This window comes from Ictidomys tridecemlineatus, chromosome 3, assembly GCF_052094955.1.
Source record: "Ictidomys tridecemlineatus isolate mIctTri1 chromosome 3, mIctTri1.hap1, whole genome shotgun sequence".
Taxonomy (NCBI): domain Eukaryota; kingdom Metazoa; phylum Chordata; class Mammalia; order Rodentia; family Sciuridae; genus Ictidomys; species Ictidomys tridecemlineatus.
In genome coordinates this window covers 111,419,823-111,447,075 of record NC_135479.1, presented here as the reverse complement: position 1 = coordinate 111,447,075, position 27,253 = coordinate 111,419,823, and positions in this window count along the sequence as shown.

The window sequence follows — 27,253 nt, the reverse complement described above, 5'->3', positions numbered from 1 at the left end:
GCCTGCCTAAACATCTTGTTTCCCATACTTAAGATAGTCACCTTAATTTCAAAGGGCTCAAAATCAATCAGAATATTTTAGAAAGTAGTCACTAACAATGGCAATGGCTCAATGGCTGAGAAACAATTTTTCCATCACAGTGTGCTACCAACACAGTTCAGCAGAGGGCTCTGGCTACTGAGATTCATTTCAAGAAGACATAGGGATCAAAGTTCAATCTCTACCTGTTTCCATGATCAAAATGGCAAGAAAGAAGAACATGAAACTCACATAATTTCTGCTAGCATTTCATTGTAAAGCAAGATTCTTGTTGGTAGCAAATTCTAAAACTGTCAAGAAAGATTTTTCCAAGCTGGATATGTGGCACACGCCTGGAATCCTCATAACTCAAGAGGCTGAGGCAAGAGAATCACAAGAATGAGGCTAACCCTACCCCTTAGCCAGATTCTCATCAACTTAGTGAGACCCTGTATCAAAATAAAAAATAATTTATTTTAAGTCCTTTGGGTATATACCAAGGAGTGGGATAAAGGTCTCTAATGGTGCTTCTAATCCAAGTTTTCTGAGGAATTCCCATACTGTTTTCCAGAGTGGTTGTACCAATTTGAAGTTCTACAAGCAATGTATGAGAATACCTTTTCCCCATTAATATTTATTGTTACTTGTATTCTTGATAATTGCCATTCTGACTGTAGTGAGAATGCATTTATCCAATTTTTAGAGATGTTGAACATTGTTTTATATATTTGTTGACATTTGTATTTCTTCTGTGAAGTGCCTGTTCAGTTCCTTTGCCAAGTTATTGATTGGTGTTTTTTTTTAGTGTTAAATGTTTTGATTTGTTTTTGTATATTCTGGAGACTAATCCTCTCTTTGATAAAGAAAATGTGGTATAGATACACAGTGGAATATTACTCAGTCATAAGGAAGAATGAATTTGCCAGTACATGGATAGAACTGGAGACTATCATTCTAATTGAAATAAGCCAGTTCCCCCAAAACAAAGGCTAAATATTCTCTCTTGTATGTAGATGCTAACACACAATTAGGGGTATGAGAAGGGAAGAATAGAAGTGTATTGGATTAGACAAAGGAGAATGAAGGGAAGGGACGGGTGACAAGAATAAGAAAGACAGTAGAATGAATTGGAGATAACTTTCTTAGTTGATAAGTGAATACATGACAAAAGAATCTATACATTGTGTAGAATCACAAGAATGAGATCCTAAATTGGATATTAAACTTCATGTGTGTATAATATGTCAAAATACACTCTACTGTCATGTATTTCTAAAAATAAAAAATAAGAAGAACAATAAAAAAGACTATAAAAATGATGGGGGAATGTAGCTTAGTGATAAAGTACCCTCAAGTTCAATCATCAGTACAAAAATAAAAGTGTCCCCAAAGAAAAAAGAAATATAATAAATATAATGTGTATCAGTTCTTAATAACTATCACCCAAATCTTTTCAATTATTACAAGCACTTTAAAGTCCCTGTATTCAACATCTATGCAGTTGTCTCCATCAGAAAATCATGTACATTTCCTCATGAATAATCAAGGTATGAGCAAAAGAGTCACATGTCCTACCCCATCAAATAGATATGCTAAACAGTAAGAAAATGATCATGATGAAAATTTCCTTTCAGAAGAGTCTAAACAAAATCCTACACACTATCCTTACTTTAGACCAATGATCAAATCCTACAGGGTAGACTTTGTGAAATCTCCTTTAACAGTGGAAAGGGGCACTTCCATAGTTAGATTTTGAGTGCCTAGCTAATTTTTGATGTCTTTTCATGCTCATCCGCCTCCAAATCATCATCTTAAATGATGAGAGACTGTGGTCTCACACAGACCTGCATATCTTTCAACTGATTTTATCCTGCCCTTGACAATTTGGGATCAAATAAAAGATTTAAGGCTTAAACAGAAAGTGCTACTGGGGTTGGGGTTGTGGCTCTGTGGTAGACAGTGTGCTTGCCTCCATGTGTGAGACCCTGGGTTCGATCCTAAGCACCACATGAATAAATAAGTGAAATAAAGGTATTGTGTCCAACTACAACTAAAACATATAAATATTAAAAAAAGAAAGTGCCACTATTATTTTAGTTCATTTTGCTTTGTAAAAAAATTTCCTTTTTTAAAAAAAGCTATGTTTTTGTCTATTTGCTTCTAGAAATATTTGTGTTCCAATAATCTGTCTCAGTTTTTTTTCCTATACATAGGTCTTAAGTCTGCTTTATTTTTAATTTCTTCCTCCCTATTCATTCTTTTTCAGCATGAAACTATCTACCTGAAATTATAGGCTGGCATAGCAAAGAAAGACCCTTAGTTTGTACTTCATCACAAAGCAAAGTGACTTTGTTTAATGGAAAACTTATTGGGAATTCATTACCCATGTATTTTTTTTTTCCTCATTCATTAGATTTGTGGGCCAGAAGCAGGTTAGTTTACTAACCTGGCAAGGAAACAGTTTTGGACTTTATTCTCTTAAATTTCTGCCTGAAAATTGTAAATTTTTCCTTGTGCCTAAAATTATCTCTCTTGTTTAGTATTTCAGTAAAGGCAGAAAATAAATGCCAACCAATACTATTGTTCCATTTCTTTCCAAATTCTTCCCACAGAACTGAAATCTTCTTAGGAACATTGACTGTCTTCCAAGTTGTCAATTATGACAGCTTTGCCAACTGAGCTATCTATGCATAAAAAAGGACTTTAATTTTCTAATCATTCACCTCGATTTCTTTGAAAATTATGACTAAAATACTTAACTAAGTTTATCTGTATCAGTTATGATAGCAACCTACAGGTCAAACAATATTTTTTATTGGCTTAAGAAAGTTTAATGATTAAAACAAATATAGTCAGACAAAAACATTTGATTCAATGGTAGTCAAAGATAGCCACCATGAAATGGTAGCCCTATAAATTTATATTATGTGTTGATGTTGGTGATGTTCTAGCTATCTTATTATGTTTAAGTACATTCTGTGATGGCCAAATCAATAACAAAATTACTCTATCACATATTTATTTTTAAATAATGCATGATTGCAATTCCAACATAAATTCCTGAAACAAATGCAAGAGTGTCCCTTATCCCCAGGTTTACTTTCTGTGGTTTCAATTATGTAAAATCAACCACTGTTTGAACATATAAAATGGAAAATTCCAGGAATAAGCAATACATGAATTTTAAATTGTATAACATTCTGAGTACTATGGTGGAATCTGACACCATCTTGTTTCAGTTCAGCTGGAATACAAATCATCCTTCACGCAGCATATGCATGTTGTATATACTACCTATCCATGAGTCACCTAGCCATGTCAGTTATCAAATCAATTATGTCTCTACTGCAGTGCTTGTGTACAAGTATCTTTTACTTTACTTAAAAATTTCTCCAAATCACAAGAATAATGATGCTGACAATTCAGATATGCCAAAAAGAAGATCAAAAATAATTCCTTTAAGTCAAAAGATATAAGTATAGTATAGTAAGATAGTTTGAAAGACACCACCTTTACTTAAATTTTATTATAGTATATTGCTATATTTCTTATGTTTTCTTATGTTATTATTATTAATATTCTACTTGGAGTAACATAGAAAGTAAACTTCATCACAAGTCTTTATGAATAAAAAGTGCTCCATACATCACAGTGCTAACCATGGTTACCAGCATCCATTGATGAACTTATAATATACTCACTACAGTTGAGAGGATACTATCATAACTCTAACATAGTATTTTAGTCAGCTTTTGCACTGTTGTTAATCTAAACGCCTGACAAGAACAACACTGAGGAGGAAATGTTTCTTTTATCTTATGGTTTTAGAGGTTCAGTCTTTGACTGGATGACTCCATAGCTATAGGCCCAGGGTGAGGCAGAACATCATGGCTGAAGGACAGGGGGGAGAAAAGACTCAGGACCTGGTGAAGAGAAAGGAGGGAGGGAGAGAGAGAGAGAGACAGAGACAGAGACAGAGACAGAGAGAGAGAGAGAGATCCACTCACCAGTTGTTTTATCAGCTTTTTCATCATTGTGACTAAAAGAACTGACATGTATAAGTTTAGAGGAGGAAAAATTTACTTGGGGCCAGAGTTTCAGAGGTTTCAGTCCATAGACATTCATCTCCATTGCTCTGTCCCTGAGGTGATGGTGGACCATCATGATGGAAAAGTCAGAACATGACAATCAGGAAGAAAAAACAGACTAAGCTTGTTTCATTAGGACTAAAGTCCATATCCCAAAGGCAGGCCATATCCTACCTGCCTACAGTTACTACCATGCCAATCTGTTAAAGATAATTAGTGTACTGTTAGGGTAAGTATTTTAAAATCCAAATACCAAGGACAAGATGTATACCAGACAGCCTGTTCCTAGTGACCTACTCCTTCCAGATGTACCCTACCTGCCTGCAGTTAATCCATATCTTTGGATTAATCCACAGATTAGGTTATAAATCTCATAATCTAATTACTTCACCTCAGAATGTTCTTCCATTTTCTCACACATGAGCTTTTGGGGACAGTGCATATCCAAACCATAACACATGTTTAGGAGTATAAAAAAGACAACATTTCTTTCTCATTAACAATGATGATCAAAATATGTGTTCTCATTCTCTCAAAGATTATTTTTTCTTTTAACAATTTCTCAGACTCTCCAGAATTTGTAAGATAATAGTCATATATAAAACTTATCTATTTTAAACAAACAAACAAAAAACAGTACAATGCATTTCTTTCCTACTCCTCTATTTTGTACAGTATTGATAAATATATCAGCTTTCTATTAAGTTCAATGAATGACCACATGTGTATAATCTTATGCAATTGATTTGTAAATAAGTTATAAAAATAAAGTATAAAAATGTTTCTTTACATATACTGTTCTTATAATTGTATAATTAAAAACTTATTATCACTCTTTATTTCTTCATGAGGACTCAGAGCTTTTTCTGATGGTCTCTTGCTTTCAAGTTGAAACATTCTTTTTTATGTCTTACAGGATGTGTGTTAGCAACAATTTATGGCTATTTTTTTGCCTTTCTGGAAATGTTTTTATTTTTTCCTCATTTTGAAAGACATCTTTTTGGGAAGTAGAATTCTATTTTTTTTTTAAGTACTTTGAAAGTATCATCTCACTGCCTTGTAGTTTCCATTGTTCTTGGTGAGAGGTATACCATTAATCTTAATAAACACAATACTGTTCTCTTGATCCTTTCAAGATTTAATTTCAACATTTCCCCTGTGAAATTTTTAGCTTTTTATCTCTATGTTTATATTGCTGAGAATTAATTAAAGTTCTTGGATATGTAGACTACTGTTTCCAGGTTTAATGTTTAAGAAAGCTCTTTTAATCCATTTCTCTTTTTCTTTTTCTCTATGACAAACTAGAGAGTCTTCAGGATATGTCACTAATGAATCAATCATTCCATCACTGCTTTTAAAACATCCCTATTCTTGAACTTCTCCAGATTTTGGTTTGGGTAAAGTCAATTCTTTGGAGAGTTATTTGAGATCTTTACTTTTTGGCCTATTTCTCCTCCCCATCAAAATCTCTGAGCCATGGTTCTTATGCTGGGAATTGGGGGAAATTAATTCTCTGCAATTAATTTCTCTGGTGGGGGTGATGATTCAGTGGATGGGGGAAGCAGGTCCAAGTTGCCTAAATCTGCCAGTTTTAGTCCAGAACTCCCATATCATTAGTCAAGAGAATTGCACCTAAATTCTCATGTTCTCATTAGCATCTGTTCCAAAAGTGGAGACTGCACAGAAGCATGACACCCCACCTCTTTGCTTTACTCACTGTGACTTAGCGTCAGTAAGAGTTAGCTGAGGCATAATGGTAACAGCTGATTATGTTACTCTGGAAAAGATAACAATCTGACTGGGAGCTTGAAGGAAAAATCCTTCTCTTTCTTTATTCTTCTATAGTGAAGCACCTGTCTTACTGAGGTGGAAATAGAATAAGAGGCCACATGAATTAAGTGAGGTGCTATATACTCTGATAATTCTTACTGAATTTTGTAACATTTTAAAATACATGTTAATAGATTTTATATTATATACCTCAGTCCATGCACAGATAAGAGAAATAATTGTTCTCTTTTCTTTTATATGCAAACTTGGCATTTACAAGAAAGAGGAAGCTTCAAACCACTATGTTCTCTGCAGACATCCTGCTGATACTCTGTAAAAATCTTTCTGACAAGAGGAGAAGCTTAATATGGCAAGGGTCTTTTGAGTGTGGGTAATATGTTAACACCTACAATAATGATGATGTGGTATTCAGCAAATTAGAGATCCACATAGCAAGCCAAATATAAAATCCCAGAAAGTGAATCAATCATAGGACAGTTCTGAAAAATGACCAGGCCAGATTGGATCAGGAGGATGAAGTACTCTTAGGACAATGCTAGGAAATTACATTTAATGAATAGATCGTCTGGTGTGTTTGGATATTTGGCAAATAGTATTCAAAGTTTTTTTGGCAGCTCTGATTGATGAGAATAACTATAGAAGGATTGATTAAACCAGAACTAACAAATAATAAGCCCTTCAGTTTTGTATAAGATGGAGTAACAAGGACAAGATTTCCTCTTCCATCTGAAATAACTACAAAAGAACAAACCAACTCAAAACAAAAGAGAGCCGACACAATATGTGAAACAGTGTAATATATGTGATGCTGTATAAACAAGGTCAGATGAAAGTGAACAATTACAAAATTCAAAGGTGTTTGATGTTATTTGAATTTAAGAGAGCAGATTTAATTGGTAGAAATTCTGTCATGTTGTAGCTTCCTGTGAAGCCAGGGACAAAAAGATAGTCAGTGTAGGTAATGACTGTGTCGAAAAGATGGGGGTTGATTCAGGAGGAAATAAAATGTTAATACCTTCAGGGCACTGCCCCCTCCTTCACCTGTTGCCAAGGTGATTTGCCTCCAGGGAATTGTTCCTCCCTTTGAAGAGTTATTAATGAATGGTAGCCTCCTCCACCACTCCCTTCCTCTCCCGCCCTGGCATGACTCTGTCTTTGGCCAACGTTTTGGTCAGGAGTCACATATGCGGGATAGGGGAGGAGAAAGCATGAGAACAAGGGAATTTAGAATATATAAAAGGGGCAGGACACCCCTACTTCCTCAGACTCCCAGTTCTGGGGCTCCTTCTCTGTGGAAAAGTGTGTCACTGTTCTACCCTTGAAATAAAACTTGCTTTCTACACTTGTCTCCATCTTTCTCAGGTGTTCAATCTTCAACATTCCAGGGAACCAGAACTCAGCTTGATCCTCATCACCTGCACCTTTAGATAGTGAGGGACAACTAACACTCTTTTTCAATACCCATGTTTTAAATTAAATTGGAACTACACTCAAACTTCAGATTTATTACTGAGAATACTAAACAGAAAATAGAATGGACCTGTGGAATTGACCTAAAGGGCCACCTAAAGTGTTCCCCAGATGGAAGCCCTCTTGTCTAATAGGCAGTTCAGGACTCTGTTACCAGCGGTCAACAGTGTCCCCTGTGTCTTCTGGGGGGGGTCCCAAAGAGAGACCCTGAGGGCAGCAAGTCATGTTGACTCCCCTCTCAGATATATTTCTCCTTCCTGAAAAAAGTGAGGCAGCTTATCAGGTCTTGAATGTCCCTCTCTTGCTATTTCTTCCTACATTAAACCACAATGCCCTCATACTAAACACACAAGGATAATATGTATGTTTTCCCTGTCATTTGAATAAATATTGTCTAAGAAGATACAAATAAAAAACATAAATATTAATTTTCTTCATCCGAAAAATACACACAAAATAAGTATCTTGTGAAGTTATATTCAAGCTAATACTTTCTTGTTAGTCACATTCATCATTTAATTATTTTAAATTCTTTCTACTCATGAACATGAAGTAACTTTTTTTTTTCCCCCATGGGGTTACGGGGGCTTGAACTCAGGGCACTTCACCTCTGAGCCACATCCCCAGCCCTATTTTGTATTTTATTTAGAGACAGGATCTCACTGAGTTGTTAAGCACATCACATTGCTGAGGCTGGCTTTGAATTTGTGACCCGACTGACTCAGCCTCCTGAGCTGGTTGGATTATAGGTGTGTGCCACTGCACCTGGCTGAAGTAATCTTTTTATCACCAGTTACTTTAATGTGACCTTGTTGGCTTTTATACTTACAGAAATTTTAATTTGATAGTTCATTAGTGGTAAATTTTAATATAAAATCAGTTAATATCTGTCTAAATGATCCTATATACATCCAGCAATGGGTTGTTATTTTGCATTGTAAAAAGGATTTATTAGAAAAGTTCAGCTTGCCAACACCTCTCTGATTGCCTCATGTCATGTGATTGTTGTAGTTATTTTTATTAATTTTGTACAGGAGATTCAGTCAAATATGTAACTGCTGATGAAGATAAACGTTATTATGCAGTGCTTTTCAGTAATTTAAATGTTGCATTTTAGAATCAGGGAAAGAAAAATACATGATAGAAAAAAATTTTATTAATACCAAATATAATACAATGGGTTTTGGTAAAATAAAAGTTGCATTTTAAATGATAACAAAGAAAAATAGTTTACAACATTTCCTTATCATTTCTGCCATTGTTTTTTTTTTAGATGTCTTTTTCTATAATGTATGTATACATATTTGTGTGTGTGTGTGTGTGTGTGTGTGTGTGTGTGTGTGTGTGTGGTGTATACACATACTTGTTTGTATACCTTGAATAGATTTCTAGAAATCTTGGAGTGACCTCTCTGAAGCTGACAATAGAATGATTAGCAAGGTTTCCAAAATAAATAAATAATAAAAACTATGTCAAACTTTATTCTTTAGTTTCATTTGATAGAAAAACTTTTTCTTTCATGCATTGTTCTACTTGGCTAAAAATTTAGCTTATTTCCATGAGAAGGATTTCACATTCTGATTTCTAGTCCATAATTGTCTTGTCCTTCTACACAAAACCTGACTTGGGAATTTGTTCATACAAATTCTTAACACACACACACACACACACAAACATACACACACACACACAAAATAGAATATCTGCAGTGTTGATTTTAGACTCATAATCAGCTGTTGACAATGTGGATCCCAGGAACTGTTCATTTCTATTAGGTCTTCAGATATTTCCTATATTCTATTCTAAAGTGTCTGTTTTGTGCTTTTACAGTGATGAGTTTCATGAGGGCATAGATCTAACTTCTGTACATCTGATTCTAGCTGTGTTAACTAGAATGTATTCAATGGTACAAACATTGACAGACTGAGGAATAAGTGTGTATAGTCATATTAGTTATCTGTTTTAAGTAGCTGGGTGATTTATATGACTTTATTTTAAATTCTTGAAAGCCTTTGAGGTTGAGGAAGGGATTTGTACTTTATAAGTCTACTTGATTTCATGTATTCTCTCTTCTTCATGCTTAAGTTCACTTGCTAGATTAAATGTTTGAAAAATTTCTGCTTAAAATGGATATCTTTTCTTTGAACATTTTAGGCTGATGGGGATTTAACTCAAGCTCTTAAATAGCACAATAAATACATAAAATAACCTTGTTTATAAAATGGAAAATATTGGTATGGCTTAATATGCCATTACAAATAATTTTGTGATTACCATATGTGTAATCACATATGTTGATTTGCTATGACAGACTTTCCAGCCATTGTCATTATCAGACAATATACAAAGAGATAATAGTGTCATTAAATGTCTAGTTTCATTAAATTCTTATTAGTGCATAAATGAACATAAGTCCAAAAAGTCTAAACTTTTAATAATTTTTATAATATTCTTATTTGTCTGGTCTTTATATGCACGTATCATGTTAGATTTTTTTCGTTTGTTATATACCAGGTTTCTAAAATATTCAAGTTTTATAAATTTAATGTGTCTTTGGGAAAAAATGCACCAAAAATTAAATTTTAATATTACTAAAGCTTATCTATCCATAGCTGAAAAAGTAAAGTATTTCCATATTTTCCATATAAATTTTGCAAAAATTGTTTGAATTTGATCTTACATAATATGAAACATAAGCAATCACTGAAGTTGTTGTATGTATTGACAAATAACTGTCTGTCAATCAAAATGAAATTCTTGTTTTGCTATTGTCAGTTTACAGCTCCATAATGATTAAATTAGTGATCAGTGATCATATAGTTTGATGCTGACACCCAAAGACAAGTATCAGAAGAATTTACACTTCAGCAAAGTAATATCTTTCAGATAAGAGACTGACATCTGAAAACATGATAATGGTGTATGACACTTTGAAGTGTGAGTCCTGACTGTGTTAAATACAGGGTTCAAGGAGCTGTAAGTCGTTTATGCTAACTGGCTTGTCAAGATGAAATGTATTGTCAAAGAAAGGTCAGAAAACAGAAACTTGTGGTAAATAAGGAGAGTTTTGATATTTTATCAATATTTCCAAACCCATGATGGATGCTTCTTGAATTCTTCTACTCCAATGATGAAAAGAATTGAGATTATAAATTAAATTTATCCTAAACATTCCATAAGTATTGTAGACTTGTCTTTTATAATTAGATGGTAAACATTTTTTTCTATTCTCAGAAAATGGTTTTCAGAAAATTATATCTAGAGTACAAAACCAAATATCCAAGTCACTTTACTTATTTTGATTTCACAGTTATACATGATCTTAATCATGAACTTGACCACATTGTTGACTTTTAACTTTAATTTAAATTTGTAAATTAGTGAAATACAAAAACATTTTAGAATATTTACTCTAAGAAAGCAAGATTTTTTTCCCATTCAAGAAAAAAATGCTGCTGATCAAATACATAATTAATTTTGATCTAACAATTGCATTTTACATATTTTCACAATACATGTACATTTAGAGTTTAAACTACCAACTCATAAAAATTATTCATCATGAGACCAATATTAAATGTCAAAGAAATTTTAATAATGTCTGATTATATATACTTAATATATTGAAATGTCAACCATATGTCATTGCAGAACAAATATATTTAATGGTGTCACATGAATTATATCAAATATACTTACTAAAACCATATTACCTATGGGCTCATTTGCATATTCACAATATTATCTACCCTCTGGATTCTTTTACTTGGTTATTATTATTTCTCCTCTAGACAATGTATGTATCATGAGATTAGTTTGCATAAAAACTCATTTAGTTAATCAGTTTTCCTTCAGACAATCTTAAATAAGTTAAATTTCAGTGATAGAAAACAAATGATTCATGTAAAAGAGTGTGTAACTGATAATTCAAAATTTAAAGCCAATATTGCATTTAAATTCACACATTAAAGAACTTGGTATAAAATGAAAAATAAAGTAAGCACATCAGAATAAAATAGCTTCTTTTCTTTTACCTGAAAATATTGAAATACACAGATTTGAAAGTAAAGATAAGTAGTTTTGCAGGTAAAAATGAGAAAATTGCTAAATTCCACTAGTGTTCAATTTTATTTTGAGAAGTTCAATGGATATATACATACATCACATACTTAGTCATTCACATAGGTGCTTAAGTAAAATACTTACTACTATTATGCATATACACAGAATGAATGAAAAGTAATTTATCTTTCCTTTATACAGAAGTGTTTGATATTGAGTGCATGCAGACCTGCGCGCGCGCGCGTGCACACACACACACACACGGGAACAATAGAAAATGACATTCATGAAAGAACACAACACTACTGTGTTAATAAAGTATAATTTAAATGCTCAAAACAACTTTTGCAAATTGATAGTTTTGAAATAGTTGGTTGTCAACCTTTGCTAGACATTCAGTTCCAATTTATTCCAATATTGATGTCAAGATCTCGCACCAGAAATTTCAAACCAGTGATTCTTGGATCTTTATTAGAAATTTCTAGGCAGGAGTAAATATATAAACAGAGTGGGAAACTTTTAGACCATTTGAATAGGTCTACAATTACTTAAGTATTTATATAACTAGTAGAAAGCATGTCAACAGATATTAATAACAGTCACAAAATAGTTGTGTGGGACTCAATAATGGTCAGTTTCCCTTGGGCCTCTGCTTCCTAATACATGAAGTAAGTAGTTTCAAGTAAATTATTTCAATTTAGGCTATGTAAAAATCCAGCTCTAACATCTCTGACATTGCGATCACTTACAAATGCAAATATTCACAAAGTTTGATAGAGGTCCTGTGACAAGAAAATTTCAGATAATATAGATGGATTATTGGTGATTGATAAGACATACTTCTAGAAACATATTGCTCTAACAGATAATGTTCAGTACATTCTACTTTTGTAGGAAAGAATTATGATGAAATTAAAAAGTTATATTTGACAACCCAAGACTAGTTTGAACTTGACATCTATCAGATACCTTTTACACAACCCTGCACATTTAATCTAATTAAACTTTAGTATCACTATCTTTAAAATACAGCATATGCAGATATACCATGTGTAGTTTACATAGAATAATTATATAGACAGATATTATGAAAATAGAAATGATATTGTACATGAAAATTGTTTTATAAAATATTAGAAGTTTCTTAAAAGATAAGGGATATAATACAAACTCTGAAGATTAAGAGTACAAGGATATTTAGATTGATAAGCAGGTTATTTGAAAATGTTATTTACTAATTTTTAGGTTTAAGTTTTAGGGGGGAAGTTAACCTGGTAATCCTGAAGAAGTTTTTTAAGACAATAAATTAAAAATCACATATTATTAAGCCTTTGGACTTCCTTTATTATCTTTAAGGTTCTTGTATGTTAGTTTTTTTGTTCTACTGGGTACCCAGACCTCATGCATGCCAGGCAAATGCTCTACCACTGAGCTACATTACCAGCCTTATTATCTTTCATTGTATTTTTTTATTCCTGGTATATATAAGAAATTGGGTTTTTTGAAATTAATATACCTCAGAATGAAACAAAATTAATACTATCAAGTAGATGTAAATATGTTGTCTTACAGATTGATGAGTATAAAAAGAAGATTTTTTAAAAATATATAGGTTCAACCACAACAAAACTCTAAAACACAATATAAATGCAAGTTATGATGACAAAAATGATTTTGGTCATTTGTTTTTTAAACAATTATTTACTGAGCACTAACTACACATTAGGCAAGGAACAAGCAATTAAAATGCCTCTGTTCTTTTAGAGTTTTGATAGCACAGAATTAAATAAAGATTAATCACAAAAACTTTCAAATAAATTTCTAATTCTTAATATTACAACTATTAGACAGTAAAGTGCAAGGAAATATGTAACAGAGGGTATTTATGGAGAAAGTAATAAGTTCTGAAAATGAATAGGAGTAATTATCTGAGATGGATTAGAGAGGAATCTTGATAGAGGTACCAGCACATGTGAAAGCCTGTACAAGGAAAATATAGCATATTCAAGGAATTTGAAGTAAATAGATTTACTTAAAAAACTATGTAGATCATAGTAAAGATTGTGCACTGTATTGTAACAACAATAGAAAGTCATTGAAAAGGTGAGTGTGTGTGTGTGTGTGTGTGTGTGTATGTGTGTGTGTGTATGTTAGGTGTACATGTATAAGGATCATGAAAATGGGCACATCAAGACTGCAGTTGTTATCTGGACTACTTGTGCCCCAGGACATTTCATCAGTCACCATGTTGCTTCCCATTTAAGTCTTGCATATTCATGGATTATTGGCTTATTGCCTAGATTCTCTGGGGCGATGAGAAAAAAGTAATAATAATATTTCATTCAGTTCTTCCTTCATAGACATTTCTTATTGTAGAACAAATATATTTGAACAATTGAAATAGTTGAAAACATATGTAATAAAAATTTAGTATAAACTTATACTTTTAATTGGTAAATCAATAAGATTTGAAAATTTATATGGAATATAAGATGATCAAAAATAGTTAAAGATTTCTGATTGTGTGACCGAAAGGACATTCACCATAAAATATGTGTAATATTGTTGAAGTGGTCTCATGTCCCCAAACTGCCACAAAGAGCCATAAGTGATGTTTACCATAATAGAAGTTTGATAGACTGGGACCAGGGGTCTCTACCTGGCATTGGGTTTGTTCCAGATGCTCTATCTATAAGCACTGGCCTGTGTTAGAGGCCGTTAATATCTGTTCAGTGTTAGTTTTCACCAACCCTGCACTTAGTTCTAAAGCAAAGTCCTGTGGTAAGTCTTTTTTTGTGTGTGTGCCCCCAGGAATGGAATCTTGCTTCATACAATGCTGTCTGAAATTGGGATAGTGGTGGTAGAGACAGTCCTTTGGCCAACAAATGGTGCCAAGCTGATAAACACATGATTCCCACAGCCACAAGGACCTACACAGTTTGAGGAATAAACCAAAGCCCACACTTAAGCAGGTTATGATACGGGCTGAAACACAAGACCAACTCACTGGTGCCTAGTGCCAGAACTGGTCCAAGGTCTCCATCTGCAAGCACAGGTCTAACCACTGCTGTTTGCATGAATTTGGGAGATGGGTAGCAGAAATGATTTCTTGGCTGACAAGGCTGTGTTTAACCTGGGTCACACCTAAGTCTCAAAGTAGCAGGGACCTATACAGTCCAGGAGAAATACTGTCGTAGCCCACTCCAAGACAGGAAATGATTCAGGCTTAAACTCTAGCCTGTCCCACTGCATGTTAACTCTCCTTGTGATGTGCTAGTAGGTCTAAAGCCTCTGTCCACAAGCTTTTGGCTGTGCGTGAGGTCTTTTCTTTCTGTCTGCTGCTGGTTCTCCCCTTAGCATGCCTGGTACTCCAAGACAAAAACCCTATGCTAACTTTTGTGCCCTTCTTTCCAATAGGTAAGATCATGTTCCTTTCTCTTCTGTCCAAGGTTGGAAGAGGAGCGGTGGAGATTGTTCACTTAACCACCTGGCAAATGTGGTTCCAGCAGATCATTCCTTATGTGCAGGCCTGGAGACAGGGGTTTTTCCGCTCTTCTAGGTATTGGGAAGGCTAGTACTTTGAAAGGACTAGTATTTAGTTTTAAGACTAAAACCTGGCCTTAATTCCTTTTAATTCTCTTCCCATACCCGAAGCAAGAAGCTTCTCTCTCTAGGATGCTTAAAGTTAGGAGAGGGGATAAAGCTAAAAAACTATTTTCTGTCTCCTTCAGTGTATTTTTTTTATTATACAAAAACTAGGCATTATGATCTCTCATCTGGTTTCCTTAGCTCTTGTGGAGGTAGCTTGGTACATGAAGAGCTATACAAATTTGTATGTCTGTAGGTAGTGAATGATGGGAAGGCCTTAGTCAGTCATAATCTTGTTCACCTCATTTACATCTATTATAGATCTAAAGATACAAATAGGTTGCAAGAGAAAGGATGGAGGGAATATTCAAGACAATTAGTAACCAAAAGAGAATTGGCTTAACAATATTAATCTCAGACAAAATAGACTTCTACTAATAGAAGTCTTAATACAGAAAGAAGATAAAAAGTATAAACATTTACACATGCAATAATGGGTCATCACAATCTATGAAGGAAAGGCTGACAAAATTTGAAGGAGAAAGAGTTCTTTTGGATAATTTGAGACTTCAGTATCCCACACAATAGAACATCAGACAAAAGATAGGTAAGAAATAGAAGACTTAAACAACACAGTAAAAAGACTCACTATAATAGATATATACAGAACATTCTTCTTACCAACAATAGCACACGCGTTCTTCTCAAATACACATGAAGAAGGTTTTCAGCATGGACCATAAATGCAATCACAAAATAAATCCCATTTAATTTTAATTTTTTGTATGATACTGAGGATTGAAAACAGGGATGGATGCTCTAACTCAAAACCCTCAGCCCTTTTCTTTTTCTTTTTTTTTTTTGTAAGGTTTTAAAAACTTTTGTTTTGTTTTTTTTTAATTTTTTTATTGGTTGTTCACAACATTACAAAGCTCTTGACATATCATATTTCATACATTAGATTGAAGTGGGTTATGAACTCCCAATTTTACCCCAAATGCAGATTGCAGAATCACGTCGGTTACACATCCACAATTTTACATAATGCCCAATTAGTAATTGTTGTATTCTGCTACCTTTCCTATCCCCTACTATCCCCCCTCCCCTCCCCTCCCATCTTCTCTCTCTACCCTATCTACTGTAATTCATTACCCTCCTTGTTTATTTTCCCATTCCCCTCACAACCTCTTATATGTAATTTTGTATAGCAATGAGGGTCTCCCTTCATTTCCATGCAATTTCCCTTTACTCTTCCTTTCCCTCCCATCTCATGACTCTGTTTAATGTTAGTCTTTTCTTCCTGCTCTTCCTCCTTGCTCTGTTCATAGTTGCTCTCATTATATCAAAGAAGACATTTGGTATTTGTTTTTTAGGGATTGACTAGCTTCACTAAGCATAATCTGCTCTAGTGCCATCCATTTCCCTGCAAATTCTATGATTTTGTCATTTTTTTATTGCTGCATAGTACTCCATTGTGTATAGATGCCACATTTTTTTTATCCATTCATCTATTGAAGGGCATCTGGGTTGGTTCCACAGTCTAGCTATTGTGAATTGTGCTGCTATGAACATCGATATGGCAGCATCCCTGTAGCATGCTCTTTTAAGGTCTTCAGGGAATAGTCCGAGAAGGGCAATAGCAGGGTCAAATGGTGGTTCCATTCCCAGCTTTCCCAGGAATCTCCAAACTGCTTTCCAAATTGGCCGCACCAATTTGCACTCCCACCAGCAATGTACAAGAGTACCCTTTTCTCCACATCTCGCCAGCACTTGTTGTTGTTTGACTTCATAGTGGCTGCCAATCTTACTGGAGTGAGATGGTATCTTAGGGTGGTTTTGATTTGCATTTCTCTGACTGCTAGAGATGGTGAGCATTTTTTCATGTACTTGTTGATTGATTGTATGTCCTCCTCTGAGAAGTGTCTGTTCAGATCCTTGGCCCATTTGTTGACTGGGTTATTTGTTATCTTATTGTCTAATTTTTTGAGTTCTTTGTATACTCTGGATATTAGGGCTCTACCTGAAGTGTGAGGAGTAAAAATTTGTTCCCAGGATGTAGGCTCCCTATTTACCTCTCTTATTGTTTCTCTTGCTGAGAAAAAACTTTTTAGTTTAAGTAAGTCCCATTTGTTGATTCTTGTTATTAACTCTTGTGCTATGGGTGTCCTATTAAGGAATTTGGAGCCCAACCCCACAATATGTAGATAGGAGCCAACTTTTTCTTCTATCAGATGCAGAGTCTCTGATTTGATATCAAGCTCCTTGATCCATTTAGAGTTAACTTTTGTGCATGGCGAGAGGAAGGGATTCAGTTTCTTTTTTTTGCATATGGATTTCCAGTTTTCCCTACACCATTTGTTGAAGATGCTATCCTTCCTCCATTGCATGCTTTTAGCCCCTTTATCAAATATAAGATAGTTGTAACTTTGTGGATTAGTCTCTGTGTCCTCTATTCTATACCATTGGTGCACTCGCCTGTTTTGGTACCAGTACCATGCTGTTTTTGTCACTATTGCTCTGTAATATAGTTTGAATTAATACCAATACTTTTCAAGTTATTTCAGGAAATAGAAAAAGAGGGAGCTCTTCCAAATTCATTCTATGAGGCCAACATCACCCTGATTCCGAAACCAGACAAAGACACCTCAAAGAAAGAAAACTACAGACCAATATCTCTAATGAACCTAGATGCAAAAATCCTCAATAAAATTCTGGCGAATCGAATACAAAAACACATCAAAAAAATTGTGCACCATGATCAAGTAGGATTTATCCCTGGTATGCAAGGCTGGTTCAATATACGGAAATCAATAAATGTTATTCACCACATCAATAGACTTAAAGATAAGAACCATATGATCATCTCAATAGATGCAGAGAAAGCATTCGACAAAGTACAGCATCCCTTTATGTTCAAAACACTTGAAAAACTAGGGATAACAGGAATGTACCTTGACATTGTAAAAGCTATCTATGCTAAGCCTCAGGCTAGCATCATTCTGAATGGACAAAAGTTGAAGGCATTCCCTCTAAAATCTGGAACAAGACAGGGATGCCCTCCATCACCACTTCTATTCAATATAGTTCTCGAAACACTGGCCAGAGCAATTAGACAGACGAAAGAAATTAAAGGCATAAAAATAGAAAAAGAAGAACTTAAATTATCACTATTTGCAGATGACATGATTCTATACTTAGAAGACCCAAAAGGGTCTACAAAGAAACTACTAGAACTAATAAATGAATTCAGCAAAGTGGCAAGATATAAAATCAACACGCATAAATCAAAGGCATTTCTGTATATCAGCGACGAAACTTCTGAAACGGAAATGAGGAAAAACACTCCATTCACAATATCCTCCAAAAAAATAAAATACTTGGGAATCAACCTAACAAAAGAGGTGAAAGATTTATACAATGAAAACTACAGAACCCTAAAAAGAGAAGGAGAAGAAGATCTTAGAAGATGGAAAAATATACCCTGTTCATGGATAGGCAGAACTAACATTATCAAAATGGCGATATTACCAAAAGTTCTCTATAGGTTTAATGCAATGCCAATCAAAATCCTAATGTCATTTCTTGTAGAAATAGATAAAGCAATCATGAAATTCATATGGAAAAATAAAAGACCCAGAATAGCAAAAGCAATTTTAAGCAGGAAGTGTGAATCAGCCCTTTTCATTTTATTTTATTTTTTAAAATTTGAGACAGGGTCTCAAAGTTTAAGTTTTCCAGGTTATCCTTGAATGTGTAATCCTCTTAATTCAGTCTCCTAGATAGCTGTGATTATAGGCATGTGCCACCACATTCAGCTAAACCCCATTTGATTTTAAACATATTTATGACACAGAGTATTTTATCCAGCTCCAAAGGGATGAACTAGAAAATAAATAACAAAAGAGAAAATTATCAAACTTGTGGAAATTAAATAATACTTTATAATAATCAGTGTATCAACTGGGGCCAGTGTCACAGACCTATAATCCCAGCAATTTGGGAGGAGACAGAAGGATTGCATTTAAGATCAGCCTGGGCAATGTACAATACCATGTGTCAAACTAAAAAAATAAAATAAGAAAGGACTGGGGTTGTAGCTCAGTGGAACCCACCCCTAGGTTTAATCCCCAGTACCAAAAATAAAAATAAAAAAGCAAAGAAAAAATTAGTGGCTCAAATAAGAAGTCACAAGGGAATGTGGAAAATTGTTATTTAGGAATGAAATTTTTAAAAACATATGAGACACCTATAAATGCATTTATAAGGGAAAAGCTTATTGAAACAAATGCTTACATTAAGAAAGAAGAAAAGGGCTGGAGATGTAGCATGTTGGCCAAATATTTTCCTATTAAATAGGAGGCCCTTTGTTCAAGTCTCAGCACCTGACCTTCCCCCACTTCTGCCAAAAGCAAAACTAAACAAGAAAGGTCTCAAATCACCAACATAATTTCACAAATAAGGAACTAGAAAAATAATAATAAACACAAATAACAATAATACTGAGCATATATAATATAATAAAAAACAAAAATAAAAATAAAGCATATATAAAATAAAGTGTAAGGAAGAAAATAATATTGATTAAAGCAAAGTAAATGAAATAGAAAACAATAAAGACAAATCAGTTAAACAAAAGTTTGCATCAAAAAGATCTTTTCCGTTTCTTGCTGAAAGACCAATAAAATTGACAAACTTTTAACTACATGGTCTAAGAGAAAAAGAAGATCAAATTGTAAAATCAGAAATGTATATGGGACATTATTATCAATCTTGTCACCTGCTTAGTGGGCCTTTGGTGCATGCAAGAAAGAAATCAAACACAGGTGACAAAGAGAGTGCTAAAATGAAACATTAAATGCATTGATTAGTATGACAAAGTGGTTACCCCATAGGCAGAGTAGCAAGGTCAAGGGAAGAACAGCTTATATTCATCTTGGGCTTAGAAACTAACACATTGAGACATTTGCTCATGGTCAAGAATGTTTGCACATGGTTCAAAATGTGCCTAAAATTGTATAAGTTCTCCCAACCCCAGTACATTTTTTTTTCCAAATGGAAATGCATTTAAATGAGGATCCAAAGTTACCTTTGATCAAGGGTTGTAGTCTCATTTGTTTGCATCTATTCAATGTTTTCTTGGTATTTGTCTTGAATGATCCATGTGGTTGGAGAGGCCATTTTACCATTTGTCTCAGGCATAAGGATAGAAGTTCTTTTAACTGTCTCCAACTTATACTTTAAACCCATACTTCTGTCCTTAGCCTTTTTCTGAAGTATAGAACATGTAGTACATTTCCATTAACCATTATTATCTTTTAATACTATAGTCCTTCTCAATATTATAGAAATTAAAGTATTTAGGACAGTGCTGCTAATAACTGCAATCCAACAAATTAGATAGATGAACTCTATGAAGTGGACAGCTTCCTAGATATACAAAATCTACTGGAGTTAAATCATGAAGAAATAGAATATCTGAATAAACTAGAAAGAATATTAAATCACTAATTAAACACACACACACACACACACACACACACACAACTTTTTACCTGTGGGCTTTACTGATTTAAATTCTGGTTTTTAAATGTTTGAATTTTTTCAAACATATATCAATCAAACACCCATCCTTCTCTAATTGTCTCTAAAAATAGAAGGTAATATTTATAATTCATTCTATAAGGCCAGTATTACCTAGATAAAAATGATAAATAAAGCCACTATTACAAATAGAAATTTGAGACCAATACCTCCTATGTACAATAATGTAAAAATAATCAACAAAATATTAATAAAATAAATTTAGCAGACCACTAAATGTACAGAACAATTAAGATTTATTTATAGACATTCTTCCAAAGGAGACATAAATAGTCAATAAGCACATTACCAGAAATTCAACATTGTTAATAATTAGGGAAATGCAAGTCTAAATTACAATGAGATAACATCCTACATCCATTAACTGGCTATTGTATATATACATATAGACATTTATATGTATATATGCACATATGTGTAAATGTTTCTATACATATATGTTTTATATTTATATGTGTGTACACAAATATGTATAAATGTGTATCTACATATATACCTATATGTGCACACGCATATGTACATATAACAGAAAATAATGAGTGACATAAAAAATTTGGAGAAAATGGATCCTTTGTGCATTGTTGCATGGTGTGTAAAATGGTACAGCCATTGTGGAAAATATTATGGAAGCACCTCAAAAAAATTTAAAAAGGCAGGTCTATATAGTCCAATTTCACTTATGGATATACACCAAAAATTGATATTAGGTCCTCAAAGAGATATCTGCACAACCATGTTTATATCAGCATTCCTCACAATAGTGAAGATGTAGAAACAAGCCAAGTATCTAATAATGAATGGTTAGGTAAAATGTGGTATATATGTATAATAGAGTATTATTTTTCAGCCTTAAAATTAAGGACATTGTCTGATAGACATTGCAATATGGATGAACCTTGAGGACATTATGCTAATTAAAATATGCAATACACGAAAGGACAAGTACTTCACAATTTCATTTACTTGTGGTACTTAGAGGAATTAAAATCATAAAGACAGAAGTTAGAATAGCACTTTCTAGAAGCTGGGTGGCTGGGTTATCATTTATTAAATGTAAAGTTTCATTTTTTTAATGAGAAAAGAGATGGATGTTAGTGATGGTTGCAGAACATTATAAATATATTTAATGCCACCAAACTATATATCAAAATTATTAGGATTTTTATGTGTATTTTAGAAAAATTAAAATTTTGAAAATTGTTTTGAAGCATGCACCTTTTACACATTCGTGTGAATATGGAAAAATATAAATAAATATCTCAATATGGTGGTTGGAGAAGTGGCTTGGACTGTATATAGAATACCTCTATCAATGCTGCTTTTGAGATATATATATATATATAATTATTTTAAAATGTAAAGATTTATAACTATTATAAATCTTCTTAAGAAGTCTTAAGACTTCTTTATAGCTATTATAAGACTTCTTTATAGCTATCATAAGACTTCTTAAATAATGATCATATTCATAATTAAAAAAACATTAATTCCATACAAACTAAATCAAGCATGTGCAATTTGTTTATTGAGGGAACCAATCTCATGGCTGCAAAGTAAGGAACAAAAAGTATACATGTATTAACATTTATGGAATTGAAAAAGACCAAATTCCTGTTTGCTTCTAAAATTGACTTTTTAAAAAATTTTTAGTCTAAAGTGTATCTTTCAGCAAAGAATGTTCTTGAAAACTTGACTTATATTTAGACTTGATTTTACTATTTAGATATATGTTCTTGCTAAATTACCCAACCTTTCAGGGATTCCATTTTCTCCTTCACGAAATAGCATGTTGACTGTATCAGTGGCTTCTATCATTGGTTACACAACAGAATCGCTGAGGAAATGGTTTTTAAAATTTGAGACCCAGACTCTCATCTAATGAATCAGATAGGGTCAAGTGAACTGTTTTATTTTCATTATTATTTTAAAATCCAAAGGTAGTTGAAATGAGCCACACATTTTGAAAATCACTAGACTGGATTACATCAATTTTCTCTTTAGTTCCCAATGCCTCAGGAGTCAAGAAACATAAGAAAACTGTATATTGCTATGAGGTAATATTACATGTTTTACATCCTTGGTTTCTATGGGATCATAACGATTTTCTTTTAGCTTTTTTTTTTTTTGGCCAGGCATTTTATATTTATTATCAAAATAAGTCTTTAACCATGGTACTGTTCTCATCATTACCATTTATGGAGCAATAAACAGAGTTTCAGAGAGTTTAAGTAATCTGCATAAAATAACATAACTAATAAACTATAGGAAAGGAATTTAAGGCCACATCTGCCCATCTCCGAAGTCCATGTTTCTTTAATGTTACACCAAACTACATCTGCAACACATATTGCTGTCATGGGATTTCAGAAATAGTGAAAATAATGATAAGAAATTTGAATGTTCTATATACAAACTGATTTACACCCAATTCTAAGATAAAAAAGGGTATGAGATTTGATAGCTGTATGTATATTCAAAACCTATCTAGTTTCACCCAATAATATTTTGAGATTTCAAAGTCATACTTTTATAATTTTACTTTGTTAATTTTGTATCAATGAACTCTAAAAAACTCATGCCTAAGTAAATTATGCCAATTCAACAAGCCATGTCTAATAAAAATTATAATATTTATTTTAAATTCATTTATCTATAACTGCACACATATGAATGAATTAACATAAGAAATATTTAATTACATAAGAAATATTTAATTCCATATCTAAATCTGTTTTCACTTGAGTCCATTACAAATAAGATATTTATGCTATCATTATACTGTATTTGCTCTAAAATCCCCCTAAAACATCTGATGAATTCAAACTTCAGTATGGAATCTGCTATGCTTTAAATTTGCTCCAAATATGAAATACAGTATTTTATCTATTGCAAAACAAATTTTCTACCCTTTACCATTAATATTAGTTATAAAAATTCCATATATATAAATATATAATGATCAATTTGCTTCTCTGTGTGTAAAATAGACATATCTAAATGTCCCTTGCATTCTCATAAGTAAAGGATTGCCTTTTTGGTATTTCAAAAGGTTGCTGAAACTCAGTGAGGTGCTCATCATTAAAAGAGAACCACATGTAAAACTCCCATAAATGTATTAGAACTGAGACATATTTTACTGTAGTTAGCATTTATGCAGCATTTTGGAAAAGTGCATTTTTATTAGTCTCCTCACAACAATCTCAAGAGCTTTGTCTTGTGATGTTATGCTCACTTAGAAATGGATAAATTAAGGACCAGAGAACCTAGGTACTACTCAAGGTCATGTGGCAGCCAGGCAACAAAGGAAGCCCAAAGTACTGCTCTGAGACCTGACATTTCCATCTTGTGGTTTTCCTTCCATGAGTCACATTGCCCATTTTTGCCTTAGAGGAAACATTTTTAGGTAGAATCAGAAATACGGCATTTATATGTAAGTTGATAATTTGCAGATAAGTATTTTTTAAAAAGTCAAACAATAGCAAACTGTCATAATATCATGAGTCTACAACTTATTCATAAGCTCATGGTAGCTCTTTTAATAACACGTACAGTAGTTTATTATTATTATTTTAAAGGTCATATCTGTTTCATTGGGGGAAAACTCTGTAAAAAAGCCTCCAAGATAGAAACTGGTCACAAAACAAATAAAAAAGCAATGTTGGAAGGAAATCAAGAGGAAATCAGATAATAAATAATATTTCTTAAGTGTTGGAATGGTATTTATTCCTAGACTTTATCATAATCTCATGTGATTTTTATGATCTGCTAGTGATTCTGAAAGATTGACAAGGCATGAAGTTCTGCAGTGCCAGACATAAAGTCAAGGATGCTCATTAGCTTCATCAAGTTATGGAGAAATCATGATGGCAGTAACGATTCTTGTGAATGCCACATTTTAATATTGATCTGAACAAATGTCTCTTTCAATGTGTGGCAGTCCCCATACATCTGGATCTAAGGGAAATCTTAAATTATTTTTTTATCTGAATACAAATACTTTTTAACTTTGAATTGTAGCTTCATTTCTTAAGACCACTGTTTTTCTTTGACCTGGTTTTATTTATTACATAACCTATCTCCTTGGTGCAGCAAGACAAATATTTATCCCTTATGGAATCACTTTTACTCTTGATATTCCCTCACATATTTGTATTATTGGGACAATGACTGATCATTCCCTTTGCCCTCTTCATTCATTTTGGTAATTGCTAACCCTTTGCCCAAGTATAAAAATATAAAAAGCTTGCAATATAATAAGACATTATTAGCCTTAAAATTTTAATCCATTTTGGACACTCTTCTAGCTTGGGTATCTACATCTGATCTGATTCAGAGAAGGTGTTCAAACAATATTTGTGGAATTGATCAATGAATGAGCACAACCTTTTGTTCCTCATTCTCCATTATTCCAATTTGAATTAAGCATAAATCAACATCAAAAAGTCCTGTGTCAAATACCAGACTTGTTTTGCTCTAGAAGAGATAATAAAGCACATGTGTCCTTGCACGTGTGCAGGTGCTCACATACATACACAAACTATTTAGTTAATATCATTTGGTGGCTAAAATAATATCATAGGATAATGTTTGATGGCAAAAGACATGAAAGATGAGGAAAAAAATTAAACCTCCAAAAGTAAATTATACTGATTGACACACATGGATTGGCACCTAGTAATTGTACTATGTATTCTTAATTTTAAAAAAAAATAATTACTGGGTGCAGTGGAGCACGCCAGAAATTCTAGCCGCTTGGAAGTTTCACAAGATCAAAGCCAGCTCAGCAACTTAGTGAGTCATAAGAAACTTAGTGACACTGTGTCGCAAAATAAAAAGTAAAAAGAACCAAGTATATGGCTCAATGGTTACACATCTCTTTTTAATTTCCTGATGGATGAATCACCTCTCAAGTGATAGATAATTTTTTAGAATAATTAGAGTATCACTACAAAAACATTTAATGTTTTACTTTAGAAAGCAATTTTTATATGATTTCAGTGTTTGAAACAAACATGGGCATGTTGAAATGTTATTGTCCAACTGGGAAAGCTGAAAGTAATAGTAAATTCCTCAGAAATCAGATATTACAAGCATCCTGATCAAGATCAGTAATGAGAAATGATAAGTTATTTGAACTATATAACCAATATCTCAAACAAATATTAAATCATATAAGAAAAATATATGGTTTGCTGGTTTTTAAAGATTATAAAATTCTTGTTACTACTAAATGGAAAATATAAAGAATATTATAATAAGAATATTCCTAAAGAATTAAGGCATTTTCACCCACATGTTAGAAGATGTGTGATAACAGTTTTGCTTCCACGGTTTTTCAGTTACAATAATACATTTGATCTATGATTAGAAATTTTGAGTACAAGATATATAATCATGTAAATGTTAATCATTTAAATTTTATATCTGTGACATGAGTTTAAAATAAAAAGCAATTCCTGTTAAACCAATAAAGTAACAGATACTGAAAACTATCATCAAATATTTTAATAACTATGTATAATGCTAACTATGTGTTTTTAGTGAATTTCTCAATGTCCAGACATCTCAATATAGGTGTAAAATCCAAATAGTGGTAACATGTTTTCAGGAAACAAGTTTTTGGGGTTCTTTTGTTTATTTCTTTATTTTTTATTAGCATTTTAAATTGGAACAGTGAAAACACACACTGTTACTAGCTTGCTCTTTCACTGGGTTCCTGTTCTCTGCCAATTAATGGGAGGAGACAACTATGAGTTTGCCATTTATTTCAAGAGTTTGAACATTGCATGAAGATGTAAGAAAAAAATGATCCATATTAGACTTTTATTTTTTCTAACCAGCTACACTAATAATATCCAGGTGTTTTCTAATTTTGTTATACAAATATGTAAGAGTAGGTACTGATTTGATAGTCACTTATAATTATGACTTCCATTTTCTGAGCATTGATGAAGTTATTTAAACAGATTATATGCAGAGGTCCCTTTCAATATTTCTTAAAATGTTATTCAAATTAGGTAAACTACCCTTTATTTACAAATGCTATCCGTCTAGTAAATGAATTCACCTTATATCTTATTTTGTTTACAATAATTTAAAATCTTTTCATTTTTTGATTTGCTAAAGCATGTATTCCTAAGAAAAAGTATAAAACTTAATCTAACTTGTCCTGTTGTGGTCTTGAAGGAAACTAACTTTTTGACCATAAAGTCCACCCTAGTTTTTTTTTTTTAATCTGTACAACCATGAAAGAAAAATCATTACTATATTAATTTATGTTTTATTCTCCATATTAAATTAAATACTATTTGAGGAATTTAACTGATAAACATTGGTAGAGCTATATAATGTATAATAAAAACGTGATGATGATGGTAATGTGAAAAAAAAAATGTTTCCAAGGCTGTTGTTCCCTCTACAGGTGGTGACTGTGGTGCTGCAATTGTTGTACAGATCACCTGTGTTGTATTTATAGTTGTTAATTCAACTGGTGGGTATTAATCCTTGTATATGCCAGGAAATAGATTCAGCTTTAAAAAGTCATTTGCAAAACAAAAAATTGTAACCTAGGAGTCTGCTAATCATATATTTAACTCGACTTCATTAAAAATTATTGCCAAGATTTAATATAGAAA